This window comes from Apodemus sylvaticus, chromosome 3, assembly GCF_947179515.1.
Source record: "Apodemus sylvaticus chromosome 3, mApoSyl1.1, whole genome shotgun sequence".
Classification (NCBI taxonomy): Eukaryota; Metazoa; Chordata; class Mammalia; order Rodentia; family Muridae; genus Apodemus; species Apodemus sylvaticus.
The window spans coordinates 2,164,870-2,187,776 of record NC_067474.1 but is presented as its reverse complement, the minus strand read 5'-3'; the positions used below and the strand labels follow the sequence as shown (position 1 = coordinate 2,187,776).

Genomic DNA, 22,907 nt, shown 5'->3' with positions numbered 1-22,907 from the left:
AAAGGTGATTCTTCATGATCCAGTCTTGTAACTATGCCTGCTTGACCAAGTACGTGTTTCTTTGTGACAAATTCATTTTCCCAAAGACAGGGTTTTATTTTCTGTTGTCTGAGAAAGTACAATGCACTGCAGTTTTTTGTTTTTTTGTTTGTTTTGTTTTGCTTTGTTTGTTTATCTTATAGTATAGTTTCCCTTTATCTATGCCTCACCAGCATTAGTCACAACTCCTACTGCAGAGGGTACAGGAGGGAATGCCATTTATAATATCTTATTACACATTTTATTAATAACTAGCAAAAAGGAACTTGAATGCTTCAATCACTATGCACTTTGGCAATGATATCATTAATCATTTGAATGGATTGCTTCTTTCTCTGCACATATTGAGCTTCACTACTGAGCCTCAGTTTTTTTTTATATATATATATATATATATATATATATATATATATATATATATATATATATATATATTTGTAGTGTTAACCAAATTTTAAAGCAGAAGTCAAAAAGATGGAAATGCATAAAACTTACAAATGGAGGACATAATGTTTGGAAGGAGGTGTGATAGAAATTTGAGAGAGTTTTAGGAAGTGGAAGAGTTAATATGATCAAAGCATACTGTATACATGCATACATATATACATAATTTTGAATAATAAGATTAAAAATGGAATATTAGCAACTCTGATTTGTTATATACAAAACATATCTATCAAATTATCACATTCCACCTCAAAAATATAGACAATTATACTGGTAACTCTTTGCAGCTTAAAGACAAAATATAAAGTTTTATCACTTTTAATTTAGAATGATTAGTTATTCCAAAATGTTATTATAATCTTACTAAATGATATCATAATTCTAATTTTAAAGCTGGTACAACTGAGAATCAGGAAATTAGAAATTAAGAAATAATTTAGAAATATTATGTATTTGTAATTATTATCCTATAATGATGGATATGAACATGTATGGATTCCTGCTCTTTACGTTCTACCTATGTATCAATCCTTGTGTTATATTCTTAGTTGTATCTCTTTAGCATTCTGTGATAGAAAATAAATGAGAAAGAAAGAAAACTGAAGAAAGCTGGGATACTTTGAGAAGAAGGAATGAAGCCTAATGCAAATGATGTGCTGGGCTTAAAATTAAATATCAAATAAACATAGGAACCACTATAGAGGTTTAACAACCCCTGTTAGGTCAGGATTTTTCAAGCCATGGTCCCAATTTTTACTCATCTTTTGAGTTTCCATTAATCAGAAAACTATATCACAGATTTGCTTCTCTCTGTCCCTCCTGACAAATTAAGACAGCTCTCAACTAGACAGTAATGGCAGTTCTTCACAATTATTCTAAAAATAGGCAGGGTAGAATCCTCTCCAGAAACTGCCTTGTCATCCTAATGCAATTTTGTAACTGTCTAATCAGTCTGTCAGTTCAGTGCTTGGTAGGCAGGGGAAAATTAATGTTGCCAACCTGAAAGACTAACATCTAGAGACAACTGATCAATTGTCCCTGATTCTGCAATAAGTCAGTTTATTCACCATTCACTTTGGGGCTGGTAATAACTTAAAAGACATGAACTAGTCACCAATTTCATATTTAGCAAGTTCATTTTAATGTCCACAAGTTTTTGCACCCAAATATTGCCTGAATACTTGAATGGTCTGTCTAGAAAATGAGGAATGGATGGAGTTTCCTGTGTTACCCACAATGAGATGATTTTCCTGGATTAATGTTGTCATTTTTCATGATCCTTTCACTGTTCATGAATATCTGTGTATCTATGAGGATACTTTTATTTTTTCATTAAGTGGAAGAAATAAAACATATCACTATAAATTTAAAACTGATAGGATTTGAAAGCTTTAAGTCCCTGAAAAATGATACTATTTTTGTTTAAATTTTTGTCATCATGAGTGAGTTATAGAAATTGGAAGGATTTGCATCCAGAATACTCTACACTATGCAGTAGAATTAATTTTAATTATAATTTTAAGCATATAGCACTTTCTAATTAAAATCTGTTTATTATTTCAGTGACATAGACTTGGCATCCTTCAGGTCTGAACATGACTTATAGTCTGCCAATAAGTTCTAAGTGACCTTTGGAAGCAATTTAACTTCTTTGTTGCTTAGTATTATATAGTACTTATATAGTATTATATTTTATAGTATTATATAGTACTTTGTTGCTTAGTATTATATATTGTTTGTATATAAAACTAGTTATATTGTTGCCTCAGTTCTAAAACTGTGCTATGAGAAACTTAAGGAGAAAATTCTGGGATAGAATTGTACATTATGTAACTTATCTGTTTCCTTACTATCTGCTACAAATGTACACACACACACACACACACACACACACACACCTCCTTAATCCTAACATTGTTCCTTTACAGGTGCTATAAGTATCTAATTGGATTGTATGATTATATTCTACCAAGTTTGCCTTTTATTTTAGACTACTTTCTGCTCTTAGAGAGCTACTTTCAAATTCCTCCTTGGCACATCCAAGCAGGGCCTGCAAATCATGTTGTCTTTGACACGATTCAAAGAGACATAGCTAATTAAGTGAGACTTAGGAATGGCAGCCCGCCGAAAGTGGTGTGTTCCTTAGTAACATCATACAAACTGACAAAGTTGTTTGAAAATATATTTCTGTATATGTACATATATGCATGTAACAAGAATTAATGTCCAGATGAGTATGAATTTTGAAAAGGGTAAGAAAGTATATGGGAGGTTTGGAGAGAAGAGAGAGAAAAAGAGCAAATGTGTATGTATACTTATAATTGCAAGTATAAAAAATAAACAAAAAATAAATAGAACTGTACCTTTATGTTTAGCATGTGTGAAGCCCTGGGAAACAACTGGCATTTCCCCCACAGATGGAACCCAGTGCACAAATCCTTTAAAGTGTTTGTGTATTTAAACACTAAAATGTAGTCTATGCAAATAATGCAAACAAAAATTACAAATGTGAAGAAGAAGACGTGCTCCACCAAATTTTAACACTGGCTTGTCTATGATAACCATTAGTGGTCATCTCTGGGTATACCTGTTAGTGTCAGAGAAAAGTGGTTAGAGGGTGTAGAGAGGAGGTATTGGAGGGACTGTGAGGAGAGGAGGAAACAGTGGTTGGGTATAATTAATAATAATAATAATAATAATAATAATAATAATAATAAAGAACCAGGTTATTCTAAAGACTGTATAAATCTTGTAGTATCTTGGCTAGGTATGAGTCCTGTTCACCAGTCCTACATCTTTTTCTGATGTTAAGTGGTGATTAATTGTGTGCTGATCTGATATTATTATAAAGTACTATGGTCAGCTATCAAAACATATGTCTCCTGAAGCAGAAAGATTAAGACCAAGGGTTATATTCTACCATATTATAAAACAGAAAAGAAGAAGATTTTAAACCACGTGTAGCTCTAAACTTTGATTCACTTTCAGCTCCAAGCTATTCTTAATGCATCCTTTTCAATGCTATGTTGTAAATTTAATTCCATAGCAGATAATTTTTGCTTGATGAATGATTCAGAGAGAGCAAAGAAAGAATAGCTTTAGCATAATTTTTATATTTTACATATTGTCTGGCACCTATAGAAAACCTACAGGGCCATGATTTAGAAAGAAAATTGTACAATTCTTCTTTAAATTTTTTCTGCTTCTCTGATCAAACATAAAGCATGGAAGAATGTGTCTTTCTCTTTTGCTTCAATTTGTGCGTAACTTTCTTAAGCATTCCAGGATCACCTGCCCATGGAATAGCTTTGTTTGCTTGTTTGTTCATTTCTTTTATGTTTGTTTGTTTTCTGCATTAGCTGCATTAGCCTCAATTCTACAGATTTCTGAGACTGTAGTATATATGTGTGTGTATGTATGTATGAATGTATATATGTATACATGTGTGTATATACTAAGTTGCCCCTCTGTGTGTGTGTATGTGTGTATGTGTCTATGTGTGTGTATGTATCTTTGTGTGCAAGTGTTTGTATGTGTGTATGTGTATGTTTGTGTGTATGTGTGTATGTATATGTATGTATGTGTGTGTATGTATGTGTGTGTGCATTTGTGTGTTTGTGTGTATGTGTGTGTGTGTGTGAGCACATGTACACATGTTTGTTATGCCAACCACAGGTTGGTTCCTCTTACCTCATTTAACAGTTGAGATAATCCTACACATGCATACCCATAATCTGGGTTATCCCTCAATTTAGATTTCTTCTCAGATAACCCAATGATATCCAACATTGTCAATGAAAACTAAGCAGTCAGTGCTAATAAGGGTGAATACAAGTTGTAGGTATGCTTGGCTACTTTGGAAATCTGAACGTTAACAGTACATTCTTAGCTCTCAGTCTACACATGAAGGTAGAAAACTGGCTGATATTTAATTTCAGTGTTAAGATTTAAATTACAGACCTTTGCAGAAAAGGTTTTGACAGAAATATGTAGGGGAAAGTATTAATTTCATAACACAATTTAAAACATAGAAGACGATTCCTAATGGATGCTTTCTTTAATCCTTGCAAGTTTACTAGCATACATAAGGTTGTTCAATCTGCCTAGTTGGAGTAGCCCATGATGAGAAGGGATGAAGAAGACATAGCTGGCGCCCTTTGTACACACCGAAGCCAACATCACCGAAGGCCCAAGTCTGATGGATGGAGAGCTCTTGATTGACATTGAATGTTAAAACAATGACTCCTCCAGTTCACATCTCACACATTCTTCCATGCTCTTCTTTCTCCCAAACTTTTGAGTTATTTTTTTTTTTTTTACTGGCAGTCTCATGAATATATTATTTAAAAGCCCTGGGATTTTCAGCAGCCCCCTGATAATTTATCACCTGGGGATAAAGCACGAAAATGCATGAATTTATGCTGGGGAAACTCCAAGGGCAGATAAAAGATTCACCTTTTATTTTCTTTTGTCCACAAATAAAATTGCTGCACTTAGGATGCAGCAATTTTCGTGTTGAAAATCTTTTGGGAAAGTGTATGTGATGTGAAATTCTTATGAATAATAAAATATATCCCAAAGCTTCCATTAATTATTCCATTTCTCTTATGAGTATAAAATTAATGGATTAAGATTAATGCTGATATATATCAGCATTTTATACACACACACACATATACATTGATATCCTGTTGTTCAATATTTGACAGTGTGTTTGTCTCCTGATTAAACTTGACTTTACCTTCTGTGGAAATGCATCAAAATACTTCCTCATATACTAAAGAATATATTTGAAGGAAATATACAACTGACTTCTTCCTCCAGTTCTATTTAAGTGTTTATTGACCCCCATTTGTCAGTGACAATTACTCTCTGAAGAGTCCTTTGATAAGATGCTTGCTTGTCCATGCACAGGTACCTAAATTTTATCTCCAGTGCCTGTTTGAAAATGTCAAAGGTTATGATGTGGATTTCTGTTATGAACAGTAGGACATTGGAGACAGGAGCTAGTCTTGTCTAAATGTGGAGCTTAATGGAGAGATCTTGTCTCAAGGAGGTGGACAATGATTGTCATATGTGAGGTCGTCCTCCAGACACCACATGCATATTTATATAACAACATATTTAATGGTGCATACATGTGAACATGCACACATATATACAATATGCACATAATGATTTTTTTTTATTTTTTCAAGACAGGGTTTCTCTGTGTAGCCATGGCTGTCCTGGAACTCACTCTGTAGACCAGACTCGTCTTGAACTCAGAAATCTGCCTGCCTCTACCTCCCAAGTGCTTGGTTTAAAGGCATGTGCAACTATTGCTCAACATATTTATTTCTTTTATATATGTGAGTATATACCAGAAGAGGGCATCAAATTCTATTATAAATAGCTAGGAGCTACCATGTGGTTGCTGAAAATTGAACTCAGAACCTCTAGAAGGGAAGTCAGTGTTCTTAACCACTGAGCCATTTATTCATTTTCTGAATTTTTAAATAAAGACATTTTCTTATTTCCAAAGACCCACTCATCCATGATTGTGTTAAATTTATGCCTCAGTCAATTTCCAGAGATTTACTTTCTGGCCTTTTTATCACAGTGCTGCAAAACATAAACCAGAGTCAACTGATCAATATTCCTCATGGATCTAGGAAGGTGGAAAAAGTTATGCTACAAATCCAAGTCCAATTTTGTTGGCTTCATTCTTTCAATACATTTTTTTGTAGCCATTGTCCACCCTCAGCTTGGAGAGGGGTTCTGAGGAAGGGATATCTGGGAACAGGGAAAACAAATGACTTGAAGTCAAATTCTGGATTGATATTGTCTCTGCTCAGACATTCAGACATCTCTCCAGCTGCCTTTCTTTCCTTTATTTTTTTATTGGATATTTTCTTTATTTACATTTCAAATGTTAACTCCTTTCCTGGTTCTCCCCCACCCTGAAATTTCCTATGACATCTCTAGTGCTTCCTCCTGTTTCTGAGGGTGTTCCCCCACCCACCCATCCTCCCATTCCCCACCTCTGAGCCCTCACATTCCCTACACTTGGGGCATTGAGCTTCTTTTCCCATTGATGCCCATCAAATCTATCTTCTGCTGCATATTTGACTGGAGCCATGGGTCCCTCCATGTGAACTCTTCTTTGTAATCTGCTTTATTCTGGAGATCTTCAGACAGTTCTCTCTCTCTCTCTCTCTCTCTCTCTCTCTCTCTCTCTCTCTCTCTCTCTCTCTCTCTCTCTCTCTCTCCTTCTCTCTTTTCTGCTGAAGACAGTTCTTCAAATAGTTCTCTCTTGCTATTAGAAAAATGTTCTCTGGGCAGCTCACCTCTTGTAGACCTTAAACTGGACTTTTTATTTTACCTATCAATCCAGTCATTTACTTCAGATTTCCATTTAATTATCCTATGAATTAGCATCCTGTGACTTCTTTCTTTAATTCTTGGGAGATAGCATACACACATTTTCTTTTAACTTTGCAAAATAAGTTAGAAATATGCCTGACTCGGCTAACATAGATAAACTAGCTGGGTAGGACCCAGTCTTGAAATCACCATTTCTCCCACACTTGGGCCGGGATTTACTATGTCCCAGGCTAATCTTGAACTGAGGAATCTGCCTGCCTTTGTATCTGCCTATATCTTTCTGACAAGCTGCCTTATTAATGCAGCTGCTTCTATTCCTTTAGATCCACAAAGTCCCTCATATAATTTATATTGCATCCCTATTTTTTGTATAGTTGAGAAATGATATATTTTTGAACTCAGGTTTTTAGAGTTTTTTTTCTACAGCCTTGAGGGCTATCCTGAAGTCCCAGGGTTTACCATTTTTTCCAGAAACATTAGCCACACCTTTGCCTCTTACATACGTGCTATCTCTGATTACCATGGAGTTATTAATGTTAACAGGGAGAACATTCTGTTATCATTTCTTCTAGGCTCTGCTCCACAGTTACCTGGCAATAGCCAGGTATGCCTGGCTTATTATAAAAGGGGCTGTTTCTCTCCTTCTCTCTGTCTTTCCCCATCTTTACCCCTTCTCTCATTCACCCCTTTCTCCTGCTCTCCCCTCTCCCCATCCCTACCATGTTCTTGGTCCTCCCCTCCTCTCTCTCTCTCTCTCTCTCTCTCTCTCTCTCTCTCTCCCCACTCCCTTCCCAACTCCATTTCCCATGTTATAAATAAACTATTCTATACTAAACCTGTTCTATGACTAGTACCTCAGGGAGGAGTGCCTCAGCATGGGCATACCTTGCTATACCAAAGCATATCCTGGCCTCTTTCTTACTTTATAAAACATAACACTTTCCTCAATGAAGGAACATAAAATATGCATATAATTATACAAACACACTTTATCCCCACAGCAGTTACTGACACATTGGGAAGTCTATGTCTGCTGGCTTGTCCCAGGAGGGTGAGGAGGGACCATGTCCTCAGGAACCATATCATTCTGTCCCTACCAAGGTCATGTCAGACCAGATTTTCTAGTTTACCCATGATGATGAAATAGCTCATATAGTAAATAATTATATTTTTAAGACCTACAGTCCTAGGCATGTACTTAAGATGCTAGGAAATAATCTTCTATGATGAGCTTATTACTAACTATCATACAAGGCATTGCTCTACTTTTCTATTCTGTGAGGTGTTAGAATATGCGGTGTTAGTATATACATCTCTATTATCTTCTTAAGAATATGAAAATTCTTATCATGTAATATTTTGGGGAAACAAGGAAAGTTGGCACATACTTTTGGTTTTCTGTTTGGAGTGTAAGGAGAAGTTTCACTGGCCAACAACAAGAAAGGAAGTATCCCACAGTGGGAGTTGGCAATTTTGTTTAATATCCTATGATTATGCAACATTTCTCTCTAAGACTCAAAGAACATTGTTGAAGATGGAACATAAAGAATATAAGATCTAGAAAATAATGCGGTTTTGGAACACCACATTTTGGTCCAGGTACATCCATTATAATTATGAATATTGCACAATTACACTTGCACAAATGGGAGCTCTCAATAGGCAACCACAACCTTGTAAAGGACAAAAAGCATTGCTTCTTCATATTTCCAACCAACTGGTGGCCATTGGCAGATTCTGTGTTTTACTGTTATCAACTGAATAAGCTCTCCAGGCTCCTGTGTAGAATTCTAAAGCAATTGTTATACAGATGGCCCTGATTAAACTTTTTGATTATCAATGGAGAAAACAAACAGATAAACATGAATATGTAAAGAGGTCATATAGGCTGGAATAGGGCCTATGAGGGGTAGAAGTCAGAGAAGGGAGAGTGGTAGTGACTGAAATCAAATGCACAGCAGACTTGCAGACAGGTATGAAAATGTCAAAGAACAAATCTAATAACAAATATAGAGAAATAGTAAATATCTGCTTATCTCATTCTGAAATTAAGTATTGAGGTTTAATAGAAGTCTTTGTCTACTCAACAAACAGAACATAGACACAAAGACGCACACATGTAAATGTACAGAGATTCAATTACATACACACAATATATTCACATTCAGACTAGCACATACACACACACACACACACACACACATATATAATGTGTACGTTATACTCTCATACTTACGTGCTCATATATATAATGTGTACATTATACTCTTATACATACATGCACACACATATGTGCACACACATATATACACACAGACACAAACATATACAAAAAGAGACACAATAGTAATAACAGTTTTCTTTGGATTATAGAACATCTCACTCCTTTCTCATTGTGACTTAATGAAGTTTCAGAGGAAGAAATATGTACCTAGATTGAAAACTAAAGGCTGTTTCTTCCTAACACGGACATGCAGAACTGTTTGTATCTTCCTCCCTTGGACATTTTTGCTTCTTCTTCCTTTCCCTGAGTTCTCTAACAATTCTTCTCCCCATCTCTTCTTTGTGTAGACGCTGGATCTAATACCTACATTATGCAAGGTCTCATGATATAGTATTACTTTATAACTCATACTGTTTTATCTATGCTATTTTTAACACTTATATTATAATAGTAATGGAGACAACTGGGAGAGAAAATTTAGAGTAATTAAGGGCAGTCCACTCAGAAGACAGAAATCCACTAAAAGATTGAGATCTTTCTGTGAAAGTGATTATATTTAAATGTGAGAGATCAAATACCTGAAATTTGAGTCATTCTCCTTCATGTAGTTTTTGAATCCTATGAAATAATGGCCCAAATAAATAACATTCTTATGGTCAAATAATACATTCCAGACAAATTAAAATATTGAAAGGTTACAAAAGTCATAAATTAAAGTGTAGTATCATGAGTATTCAAATAAGTTATTAGAATTAAAAGAATGACAGTCATTTTGAGGCTTTTCTAACAGTTATAGTTTAAGAAATAAAATCGGTCCATTGTATCAATCCAGTAATAAAAGTTCTAGGCCTAGAAACAAGATAGACTGAAGGGTATAACAAGCTAACTATTTCAAAACTTTGTCCCTGAGATGCTTTATTTGTGATATGTCTAAGTTATTTTTCTATCTACTCTGCCTAAATTTCTCTGTGGTCACATACCAGAGAACCAACACTGGCAGAGGTGGGTACTTTTCTGGGACAGAGATGATAATGCAGCTTGGAAATGATCTTTTCCCTTCTGTTTAAAAAAAAAAAAACTGTCACCCACTATCAAAATGATTTCCTTAATTTAACAAGATTCATTAATTTAAAGAGATTAAAAACAGTCTTATTAAAGGACATTTTGACAGGAAAAAGGAGTTATAATAAAAGCTGCAAAGCAGCAGTCTCCCCTCTTATCAAAGACGCTGCAGAGTTTTGAGCAAATCTTCATTCAAAGTGAAGTTCATGATCTGATTCCATTAATAGAAGTCTTCAAATAGAACAGAAATTAAAGTTTGTGGTGGTTCAGAATACTAACAGTGCTGCTCACTGGCACACAAAACATTCTGTGTTCTCCTAGCAAATGTTTCTAAAAGAAATGTCAAGGACAAAGATGGAAAGACAAGCCCACACATGGGAGACAACATAAAAGCCACAAATACTCCAAACAAGGACAACGACTTCTCTTGACATCGGAATTGAACTCATGCCCCTGCATATAGCTGGAAGGCCCTCTACCACAGAGCTTCAGCTCCAGACTTAGAACTTTTAATTAACTACATAATATGCTTTCATGTGTTAGACACAACAGCTTCTCAGTTAGAGGATTTTATTTCGAAATTATATACAACAAGGGTGTTGTACAGAAACAGTATTTATTCTATTATATAGAACACATGTTAAGAATATGTGGTATATTTAAACAGTGTAAGAGAAGCAGAACATGTTTCTGATCTAGGTACAAATGTAAATAAGTACAGGAAACAACAGAAATATAACACATTTATATTCACATAAAATTCAGAAATTTAGATGCACACAAGTATGCATATCCATGCGCACCTCTAGTTGGAGAGTTTAAGATTATAGATATGCAATGCCTTTTCTAAATAAGTCATCACTGGCTAGAATAGGGTAGAGGTTCTGTGTTTATTGGATCTTCTGGGAAACAGATACTAATATTCGTGAAGAAAAAAATACGTTGGCAGACATTTTGTACACAATGTTTTCAGGAGATTACAACAGAAGGAAGATACCACATCTATATTTTAACTTGAGAAAGGAAAAAAATTGGGTAAGTGACTAGATAGGGAGATTTTCAGCCTACAGTACAGGCTTAGAAATTTCTTGAGTAGCTAAGGAGTCAGCAGTACAGCAATAATTGCACATGCAATGAGTTGCAGGCCAGAATCCATTATCATTTTGGACTAACGCTTTTGTGTTCTTGTAGAACAAGGTCTTGACAAGAAGAGGATCCTGAAGATACCATCAGCAGTAGACTAAAGGTCAGCGAATACTCCACATGGCTCTGAAGGAAATGGAAAATCATCTTTGCTTTTTATTTAGAGTAGTCTCCAGCAAATTATGGTTTGATAGAGAAGGCTCAGGTTGCTGATAGTTTGCCTGGATTGCCTTTATTAAAGTTCTTAAGCAGAGGCCAGGTTGCTATCCTGCTACTTTGTAATATTAGAGGATAAGCAGCATTTATGTACACATAAAGATATATAAATTGTTACTTAATATTTCTAGACAGAAAGAATTCTTAAGAGGAAAAATATAACTGACTCATGAAAGTAAGTCAGCTTGCTTCTGAGTTAGATTCTTACAATTCACAATTTTAAAGTGTCAGCTCCTGTCCCTTTATCCTGTTTCTGCCCAGTTCCTCTTCCTCTCTTAAGCCCATTCATCCTTTTCCTCATCTTTCTAATGTATGACAAAATGTCCCTTGTATTAACCTTGAAACCGGGTCTGTGAGAAGGCTAAGTTTTAAAGTGGCAAAGCTGGAATTTCTCGATCACTCCTGGAATTGTAGCACATACAAGGGAGAGGCGGCTGGAGCAGGGATTCAAGAATGATGTCAACAATACAGCCAGCTTGAAGCCAGCTTTGGCTTTGTAAGATCCTATTTAAATCAACTAGAAAAAAATGTTTTTCAATAGTTTTGGAAGTTCTAGGAGTATTTCTACAATTGTTGAGAAAATAGACCTAATGATAACTAAAATATATTAGCAGTATGTGATGTGATTCTTGTCATTAGGGGAAAACCAAAATGGATTTATTCAAAATATTCAATAGAGAATTCAATATTCAATACTATGTGATAAATAAGCCTCTAAGTAAGTCTTGGGTGTCAATTAAAATATTAAATAATAACATTTTGATATAGTCCTAATTACACTGAGTAATTATGACACATTCAATATCAAACAAATATAAAAACATGAATAACAAAGGATGATATATTTTTAGAATAGTCTCCAGCAAATTATAGTTTATAAATCCATATTCAAAACTTAAAAAACATTATAATATAACCAATAATGTTCACATTGCCCACTCTTAAATGCTGTTGGACATTAGCATTAGGATTTCGGTAGGACATCACAAGTTTTAGCATTTAAAGAATCTGGTTATTGTTCAGACCCATTCTGTTCTGGGCAATGCAATGTTGCATAGGACTGAATCAGTGTGGTCACAATCAAGGCAAAAGATGTGAACTATAAGCCAAGTGTGATGAAGCACACCTGGGATCCTAGAACTTGTGATCATGAAGCAAGAAGAATGCCATGAGTGTAAGGATAGCTTGATCTGTACAGTTGCTTACAGAAAATACATCACTACAATGTGAGATCCTGCCTCAGAATGAGAATCCAGGGTTGGAGAGGCAGGACGGGAAGAGAAGAAAGGTGAGTCGTAATATCCAAGGTCCAAATTTGCATTCTGTATATATATATATATATATATATATATATATATATATATATATATGAATAGAATTTGTTTGGGTGTTTGCACACTAAGGCCTGGGTAGATTGACAGTAGCCAGCTATGCAGGAGAGAGAAGCCGGAATCTCCATAACTCACTACTCTCAGTCTGGGTTTAAAATCCTGGAAACTCCATGGAAAGGCATGGTGAGGAACTTAAGTTGAAAGGCTGAAGAAGTCGGTGTCTGATGTCATCAGAAGATTCCAACCCAGACTTTGTCTCATGCAGGAAGGAGGGAGAAACATCATGGATGAACTTCTGCTTCTTTCTTCCTTTCATTTGGTTGTCCTTTAGAAGGTACCACTTCTAATAATGACAAGTCATTCCTATGCATCAGTGCTCCAGGGAAGCACAGACATAGTCACAAAGACACACCCATGAGGGCACAGACATAGGCTCAGAGACACATACATGGGCACACACATGTTTTGTGATGTTTTTCCCATCATGATTTCTCCTCCTTCCTGCATGACACCAAGTGTGAAAGTCACTGGGTTGGAATCTTCTCATGACATCAGACACAGACTTCTTCAGTCTTTCAATGCAAGTTCATCACCGTGTGTGTGTGTGTGTGTGTGTGTGTGTGTGTGTGTGTTTTAATCAATCCTAAATGTCTCTTAATACCATTAAGTAGACAACAAAACCTACTAGCACAGGTATGGGGTACTAAAACCAACTTAATGACACTTCAATTACCCTTGGCAATATTGAACAAAACTCAAGTAACAGATATTGTTAGATACCCAAGAATGAACTCTGATTATCCTTAGACTGAGTCCCAATTCTTAGTTTTTATAGCTTTTTAGAGACACAAAGGATAGGATATAAGAAACCAGAAACAAAGATCTGTTATGTAAGCATTAGAAAGTTCTACATTCCACTTAAAGTGCCGGATTCCACTTGTTTGAGTCTGGAGTGGAGTACATATCTTTCTTTGCAACAGGCTTATGAAGACGTAATGACAGACTTTATGAAGAAGCCACACTGTAAGAAAATACAATAAATGTCATGGCTTCAGAGCAGCCAAATGATTCTCAGGAATATTTTATTATACATGTACCCACCTCTAGCCAGCCACACTAAATTAAGATCAATATTTTAACTGCAGTATTATTGTATTACTTACCCTGGGTGTTTACAGACTTGAAATATTATGACATTTTACTGCATGTACATATTCTTCAGCACAAAGTGGAATGCATTTTATTTATCTATGCTTTTTAAAACACCCTTAAGGCTTAATGAATATCATCTGCTACCAATACATATTTGATGAATGAAAGTAATACTTTATATCTCTTCTGATGAATTATCAAAGAAATCTGATGTAATAGACAAAGCCAGGACCCTGAATCAATCAGCAGGAGTATTGAGAAGAAATCCACTGTATTTTGTATTAGACTGTATTAGATGAGCATCATGTGCTCAGACAATATGGTAAGAGATTTAAAAAAACAGTCTAAGAGGAGGCTATATAGAGTTATAAAACTGAGTATCCAAACACATATTAATATTTGCATTTCCTTTGTCATGGCTGAAGATTATCATTCATCAGATCGTATCTGTGTACACTCCTATAAATAATAGGCTTAAGTGTGACCTAAGAGAAGGAAGATATCAAAATTGCAAATTTTCAAAATTGAATGAATGTTGGGGAGGAAAGGCAGACATCAAAAATGGCAAATGAAAACACTTTGATGATTGAAAGAGGGTGGCGTTAGTTGGTTTTCTACACTTTTACAAGAGATCTAAAATAATTTTCATAAAGCAAAATCGTTTTACACAATCCAGTACATGACAAAAACAATTTGGTTTTTTTTTCAATTAAATTTCCTCCAAATTAAGGGGCTTCAGTTTATCTTATAGATAAGAAACTCAATTCTATTGAGAATGCAAGGGACTCATACTCTGTATTGAGCACATGCTCATCATGATTTAAATACCAACTATGAAGACTTACCTACAAAAAAAATCCCATGCCCTCAATGATACATCTGAGGCTATGCCTAAATTTTAAACTATAGCTGAGAAGATACAAGTAGAAACCGTCTTTCTGTGGATTTAGTTTGGGTTAATAGCCATAGAAGCCATAAAATGCGGTATATCTTTATATTACATCTTTTTCCCTGCTCTATTTCAAATATATGTCCTCTTTTTGTCTTTAATCATTGTTACATAAAGCTCTGTATATTTATTTATATGCATATATATTGCTAATATTGTTTAGACTGAACAAGTTTTGTGTATACACACACACACACACATACACACACACACAACTATTTCAGTCTGTATAATGTTGTGTCTCTGTAAATTTTCAGAGCTGGCAATTTGGTATTGAATAACAAATACCTTTTCCACAAAGCTAATTTTTAGAAAGAATTGCTCAACAACTGAACTATTTATTTTTTATGGTTTATATTTATAATTAAGCAGAAGGTAGCAAATTTTGGAAAATACATAATTACCATCCCTGCTTCATCTTCAGGCATGCAGATTGGAGAGTCACCATGACTACTTCTGATGTGCCTGAGGAAATAGCTAATTTAACCCTCTGGTTACAGAGGGTCAAGATTATCTGTCATTAAATGCTGCCTACCAAGAAATTTTTCTGAGAGTCACTTACATGACAAATATTCCACACCACTCATGCTGTGAGCACTTATTAGAACTATGCATTCATAAGCCACTTGGCACAAGCATTGTTGTTGCAGAACATGTGTAAAGGACAGGTGCTTGCTGTTATAGAAACAAGGAGGCTTTCATGAGCCCGCCAAGGAATGAATCTACAAAGAAAACTAGAGGTTTGTTGTTATTGCTGCTGCTGCTGCTGCTGCTGCTGCTGCTGCTGCTGCTGCTGCTGCTGCTGCTGCTGCTGCTGCTGTGTGTTCCCACATGGAAAGAAGTTGCCTGAATTTATTTGACATCCTGAACTATTCAGCCACATAAGATCCCAGGGGCTTCGCTTCATCATGCTTAGGTCAGTAAATAGTGATGAGCATCCCTGTGGAATTCTGAGTTGGTTCTATTATTTAAATCTCAGACTCCCCACCTAAGTATTGTTCAGTTGAGCAAAGACTTGAGAGTTGTGTGCTAACAAAGTAGCTTAGGCTTGCATGAAGATCTCTAGATCACGCTACAGGGATGCACCGTCTCTAACAGAGTTGCTTAGAGTTTGTAATGGCAGTGCCACATTGCCTTCCCCTAGGGCTAAATGGGCTCCTCCAAGAAATCTTTCTTGCTTTCCTCCTTTTCAGATATGGGCAAATTTTGCAAACTCTGTTTCATCACTCTCTTCTGTAAAGTGATAATGATGATATTACATCAGTCTCAAACCATGTCATAACTATCACAACATAGTGATTGACAGATGTGTTGGAACTTAGTATTTTTTCCTATGGTAGACATATTTGCCTACATTATTACTAATTAATGCACAACCAACCAACCAACAAACAAACAAATAACACAATGAAACACGCAAAAACCCAAAACTGCCACCACTGACAGTAGCCAATCAGAATCATGGTGTCAAATTCTGAACTGTTAAGAAATATGATCAGATCTTATGGCCAATATTTTTTTCCTACCTTCATAAATGTGTGCTTTATGGATCTTGTTTTTTTGCTTTCCTTTATTTCAATGAACAGACATTAACCTTTCTCAAAAGCCTGGCAGGGAATCTGATTATTTTTCCTCTAGGGTAATTTCTAGTGTTACCATGATCCATTCAGCAAACAGCATTTGGCCACTTCAGAAGCATTTTCCCACTTCCATGTAAATGGTATGATTAGAAGTGAAAGGTAACTTCCAGAAGATCCTGCTATACCACTCCTGGGCATATACCCAGAAGACTCCCCACCATGTAATAAGGATACATGTTCTACTATGTTCATAGCAGCCCTATTTGTAATTGCCAGATGCTTGAAAGAACCCAGGTATCCCTCAACAGAAGAGTGGATGCAAAAAATGTGGTATATCTACACAATGGAGTACTATTCAGCCATTAGAAACAATGAATCCATGAAATTCTTAGGCAAATGGATGGAGCTAGAGAATATCATACTAAGTGAGGTAACCCAGACTCAAAAGGTGAATCATGGTATGCACTCACTAATAAGTGGATATTAACCTAGAAAACTGGAATACCCAAAACATAATCCACACATCAAATGAGGTACAAGAAGAAAGGAGGAGTGGCCCCTGGTTCTGGAAAGACTCAGTGAAACAGTATTCAGCAAAACCAGAACGGGGAAGTGGGAAGGGGTGGGTGGGAGGACAGGGGAAGAGAAGGGGGCTTGCGGGACTTTCGGGGAGTGGGGGGGCTAGAAGAGGGGAAATCATTTGAAATGTAAATAAATTATATCGAATAATAAAAAAAAGAAGTGAAAGGTAATCTTGAGTGCTGTTATGACATTAAAATAAAATAGTAATGACATTAAAATAAAATAGTAATTTTTAGTATTAAAATAAAAATAGTAATCGTTAGCAACCCCTCACAAATAACTATTCAATCCACTTGTGTTTAATACCTCTGCATCCTTGCGTGCCTTTCACTTTTGAAACACAAAGCAATATTGATTTCACAAAGCAGTCAATGCCTGACAAAAATCAGTAGGAACCAAGCAATTGTCATGATAAAAACATAAAATCTTGGAAATGTTACACACATTTAGTTAGCTTTTAATTTGGTAATACTTAAAAGCATAGCCTCTTTTTCTATTACATACAGAGTTAGCTTACATAGACCTTGAATATCATGGTTTGATGGGGTTATAGCTCCTCTTCTTCCCATTATTAAAATGAAAATTAGTGAAAAAGACTTTTGTATGTGGATATAGATGCCCACCTTTTTATATATAAACTTGCATATTCCTGAAAAACAAAACCATAGCAATAAAATAATTTTAATACATATTATTTTGAAATATTAACATAAAGTATTTCTGAGGCATCAATAATTTCATTACCCTTGACTATTAGAAAAGTAAAATACAATTTAATTTCTTTCTAGAATTTGTTTTGGGAGAAAATCTTTATCAAAATTTATGTTGCCAAAACAAAATGTTTATAACAATACAAATTTCTTTCTTCAATGAATGTTGCTTTGTTTTGTTTTTAAAAAATGATTTTCAAGGTCCCTGAGAGGGCTCGGCCTGGAAAAACATTTTCATGCAAGTCTGACAACCTGAGTTCAATCCCTAGAGCCTAGAGTGAAGCAGGAGAAAGCCAACTCCTGAAAGTTGTCCCCCAACTTTCCTGTGTGGACAATGGTATGTACACCACACACACACACACACACACACACACACACACACACACACACACACTCACGCAGTAACAAATAAGCAAACCAACAAGTAAAATGGATTGAAAGGACATAATTTAAAAATGCAAATCTGGTCCATTGCCTTAACCACTCGATCCCCTCATCCCATCCCACATCTCAGACTCTGCTGCCTGCCTTCCATCCCCTTAGTGTGGTGACAAGAAATGCCCATGCAACTTTTCTTTACATTTACTTCACATTAGATCATTGTGTTTCTTTTGAAAACATCTATAGTTCAGTTCCATAACTAATTTTTAATTCTGCTGTTTGACTTATTCTGTCAGATGTAATGTTGGCAAAGACTTTTAATGATGTTTTTATTTTTGAGATTATATAATTACATCACTATCACTTCCCTATCCTCCCTCCAAATGCTCCCTTGTACCTTACCCTCTTTCAACTTCTTAACCTCTTTTTCTTTGAGAAAAATCACATTCCTTAAGGAAGAGCATTCCAGTTTGTTATCCAATACCACATGAAAACATACAGTTCTGAAAACATACATGTACAAGAAGCAAATAGACTGAGCAGATTATATTTATGTATTTAGGCACACACACATACATACACACACGCATACACACACATAGACACACACAGACACACACACACATACACACTCACACACTGCAACACACCTTTGCTGGATAAGTATAGTTATCATCCCTCATTGAAGAAGCTTCTTATTACAACCGAAGGACACCATCACAGCAAAACAGAACTGGAACTGAACGTGGTGCAGAGATCAATGTATCAGGAGGAAGCCAGACCCAAACGGCTAAGTGTACATCTCAGCTCCTGTATCTATCACTTGGGCGTCATTACAGAAGACACAAAGGTTTTAAAAGCCACAATAGCAAGACGTTTGCTGTGAAACCGTCTTTTATGACAATGACTCCATAAAGAAGATAATATCACTAAATATGATAATGTGGAAGAAGGACAGATGTCTTGAGGTCCAAACCATAGACAACTACAGGGAATTCGTGACTTCTGACGGAGGGATAATTAACCTCTCCTAGGAGTGAGACCCCTAAATGGATATCCAGAACAAAGTGGTCATTCCTGAAATCATATACCTATAAATATATATACATAAGCAACCAACTATACTCAGAATCTTGTGTTTATATCTGTCTGTATTTGTGCATAAATATGCAGAAATAATCAAAGAAAGCATGCTATCAATTTATGAGGAGATAAGAAGGGTTGGATGGAGGGAACATAAGAGAAGCTGGAAGGAAGAAAAGGAAAAGAGTGAGTAATACAATTGTATTTAATTTAAAATATATTGAAATAATAACTAAGTAAAAAAGAATATACTTGTGTATGTCTATTTATCAATATCTACTTATTGATGATAGATAATAGATGATATATAAATGATAAAATATCTATTATCAATACATAATAGAAATACTGGTAGATAGTAGATGATAGCTGTTAGACACATAAGTAATATGTATTCATACATACTTAGACAGATATTTAGATGATATTTAGGTAGATGATAGGTAGACAATAGATAACTAGGTGATAGATAGATGATAGATGAGAGATAGGGAGAGAGAGCGTCAGCTAGAGAAATGTCTTAGTAGTTAGGAGCTTAGCTCCTCTTGGTGAAGATCTGGAATAGTTCCCAGCAACCACATGAAGGGGCTTACCACTATCTGTAAATCCAGTTTCAGGGCCTTCAAAGACCTCTGGCCTGTATGAGCATGTGTATACACATTGTGCATACAAAATCTCACACACACACTATATATATATATATAAATAATATTTATTTTTAAAAATGAATAATTATATGCTTCTTAAGTAAAACACTTCTCAAAATGTTTATTATCTTTAACTTCCTCATTGCCTTATTTGAATGAGATGCATTTTAAATTGCTTAATTAATAAATGGTAAATTGGTATTCTTTATGTGTTATACTCTTCTATGTATTGTAAAAATATGTTACTTAACCTTTCAGACACCTTTATGAAGTTGGAATTATAATTATATTCATTGTATGCATCAGAAAATTGATACACAAAGATAGCATAGACAAACTTGTAGAGCTGGTTGGGACTTGAATCTACATGTTTTTCCAGTGTGCTCTGGGACATTAGGTGTCAGGACCCTCTACATAGTTCAATGAAAAGATGAGGTGCTCTCTTGTTTGTCATTGTGATGTCACTGGACACTGTTGGTTAACCACTGGGAGATAAATGGCCATCTGCATCTCGGTGAAAAGTACGTGTTCAGTCATTAGTGCGAAAGAACTTCCATTATATTCATAAAAGGTGTTCAAAACTGAAAAAAAAAAAAAAAAAGATCAGGTTGATCCAACTCTGTACTTAGGGAAACTTTAAGGCAGACTTAGCAAAGTCTCCCTTGCACAGGTTTGTATCCAGCTTCCCAAATGACTGAAAGCAAGATGCTGCTTTTCTTGATCTGAAGAAAAATGACTCGAAGACTAAAAAAAAAAAAAAAAAAAAAAAAAAAAAAAAAAAAAAAAAGGAGAGACTTTGGGGGAAATGCAAAACTATAGCCCTTGGCTGTGGAGTGGAGGAGATGAAGTCATTGCTTCTGCAGGAGCACTGGGGGTGGGGCAGCGGAGTGGGAGCCTGCTCTGTTCTTGCTGCTGCCAAGGCTGCTGAGCTCCTGTCAGGGGATGAGTCTGGATAAATAGGGTTCTACAGTGGCCATTGCCCACAGCACTCTGAGCTGCCGGGCCCAAGACTGGAGCTTCCCATGCGGGTCGGTGCTGAGTGCTGGCGCTGCTGGCGCTGGTGTGCCCAGGGGGCATCTACAGCCAAAGCCCCAGAACTCCCCAACAGTGCGGACTGGAGCTCCAGCAGGAAAGCTCACTCCACTGGCCCTAGGTAGAGATGAGGAGAGCAGCCCGGCTGGAAGTAAAAGGTCCTCCCAGCAGGGACTGCAGTCCAGGAGGACAGCGCCATGATCTTCTCCTCCATGGTGGCTTCATGCCTGTGGCTGTGCCTGGCGCTGGGAGCTCGGGGAGAGCCATGCGAGGCTGTGTGCATCGCCATGTGCAGGCACAAGCCCTGGAAGGTCACCTGGATGCCCAACCACCTGCACCACAGCACTCAGGAGAACGCCATCCTTGCTATCTAGCAGTATGAGGAGCTAGTGGACCTGAACTGCAGCTCCATGCTGCACTTCTTCCTTTGTGCCATGTACGCACAAATCTGTACCCTGGAGATCCTGCAGGATCACGCCGAGCCCTGCAAGTCTGTGTGCCAGCGAGCATGTGATGACTGCGAGCCCCTCATGAAGATGTATAACCACAGCTGGCCAGAGAGCCTGGCCTGCGGTGAGCTGCCGGCCTATGACCCTGGAGTGTGCATCTCTCCTGAGGCAATAGTCGCTGACCTTCCGGAAGATGTAAAGTGGATAGACATCACACCAGATATGGTGGTGCAAGAAAGGTCCTTTGATGCGGACTGTAAACGTCTGAACCCTGATCAGTGCAAGTGCAAGAAGGTGAAGCCAACCTTGGCAACAAACCTGAGCAAAAATACAGCTATGTTATTCATGCCAAAATAAAAGCCGTCCAGAGGAGTGGTTGCAATGGGGTCACAACTGTGGTAGATGTGAAAGAGATCTTCAAGTCCTCCTCACCTATATCCCTCGAATGCAAGTCCCTCTCATCACCAATTCCTCCTGCCAGTGTCCACACATCCTGCCCCATCAAGATATCCTAATGATGTGTTATGAGTGGCATTCAAGAATGATGCTTCTTGAAAATTGTTTAGTTGAGAAATGGGGAGATCAACTCAGTAGAAGGTCCATACAGTGGGAAGAGAGACTTCGGGAACAGCAGAGAACAATTCAGGACAAGCAGCAAACAGCCAGCTGCCCTAGTCACAGTAACCCCCCAAAGCCAAAGGGAGGGTCACCTGCTACCAAACCTGCCAGTCCTAAGAAGAACATCAAAGCAAGAAGTGACCCCAAAAGTCAAACCCGAAGAAAGGTGCAAGCTAATTACTTTCCAAGATGGAGCCACCCTTGAAGGAGAAGGTTGTGCTGCCTGGAACTGCCTACAGAACGCCACCCACCACTTGCCTTAAGGACGCTCTGGGGTTCTCTTTATAGACACATCTTGCAGCATTTCTCTTTTGATGGCTTCAGTGTTTCACATTAAGTCACAGAGCCCTGTTATTTGTTGGTTTCCTGGTGTGGAAAGTAGAAGAGGGAAAGTTGGGGAAGGGCGCCTGCATTCAGTGCTCTGTGTGCATACTGTGTGACCTTCAGTTTTGGGAATTTGACCTATAATGTATGTATATTGTAAAGTTCACATGCTATGTCAAACAAAACTTTTTTGACAAAAATATTGAATATCCTTTAACTTCTGTTAGGAAGTTAGTGATATATTAAATGTTATTAAAAACATGTTTTTGACAAAGGCAGGAGGAATGGTACTTAAAAGATCTTCATGTGTGTGGTCCGTAGGAAGGTTTTTCAGATGAGTGTGGCTTTGAAAAGTTTAGAGCTATGGGATGTGGGAAATGGTGATGTGTGTTTGTCAGACTTTCAATTCTGTCTTTACCTAGAAACTTTGAAAAGAAAGCTAAAAATGACAAGTAAAGAGGGGCAGACTGTCAAGGTCTATGCTCTTTTCACCTGGCTACCACACCATCCACACCATCCCGGAGATGCTCCTCACCAGTTACCCAGGGGCCGCCCCACAAATAGTATTCTTT

At 36.8% G+C, this 22,907-nt stretch overlaps 1 pseudogene; it reads left to right on the top strand.

The window, feature by feature from the left end:
- The first annotated feature begins 21,141 nt into the window (after positions 1-21,141).
- Positions 21,142-22,216, top strand: LOC127679745 (secreted frizzled-related protein 4-like; annotated as a pseudogene).
- The last annotated feature ends 691 nt before the right edge of the window (positions 22,217-22,907 follow it).